The sequence below is a fragment of the Coregonus clupeaformis genome, chromosome 29 (genome assembly GCF_020615455.1).
Source record: "Coregonus clupeaformis isolate EN_2021a chromosome 29, ASM2061545v1, whole genome shotgun sequence".
NCBI classification, from domain to species: domain Eukaryota; kingdom Metazoa; phylum Chordata; class Actinopteri; order Salmoniformes; family Salmonidae; genus Coregonus; species Coregonus clupeaformis.
The window spans coordinates 32,621,423-32,622,014 of NC_059220.1; positions in this window are offsets into that span (position 1 = coordinate 32,621,423).

Here is a 592-nt window from a genome sequence, read left to right on the forward strand (position 1 = left end):
GGCTTTTCTCACTGTGAACGACTGAAGGACAAATCTAGGGGATTTTATACCCCTACCGTGTGACGTCAGATCAAAAAGGCGCATCCCAAAAACCACCTGTCTTATCCTCAAATGGAAACCTACACTTTATGATAAACCTTATCATAAACCACACCGCTGAGACCTCTTCTTTTACCTAATTTAAGGGTGTGACTTTCAGCAATACAAATAATAGCCTTTGTGTTTTTAATCATGGTCTTTTTTAGGCCTATATGCCTGTAACGGTCAATTAATATCCCTATTAATTCACAGGTTTATAATTTGAAGATCGTGACAATATTAGGCTAGGGTCTCCCCTCCTAAGATTTATCACGGTTGTCCTCCCTGATCTCTTGCGGTAAAAAAAATAATAAACGAATTACCACAACGCAATTCAATTAATTTGTCCCTTCATAGTGTCCATAGAGCTCTCTTCTAGAGGACCATTTCACAACAACAAACCAACCAAACTGCCTCTTTTTTAGAATTTTGGTAGCTAGATCTGAATAGTACAAAGTGCTTGCCTCTCCATGCTGCTGTGCCGCATCTCAGCAGTGAGCCAGACCGTAGCGAG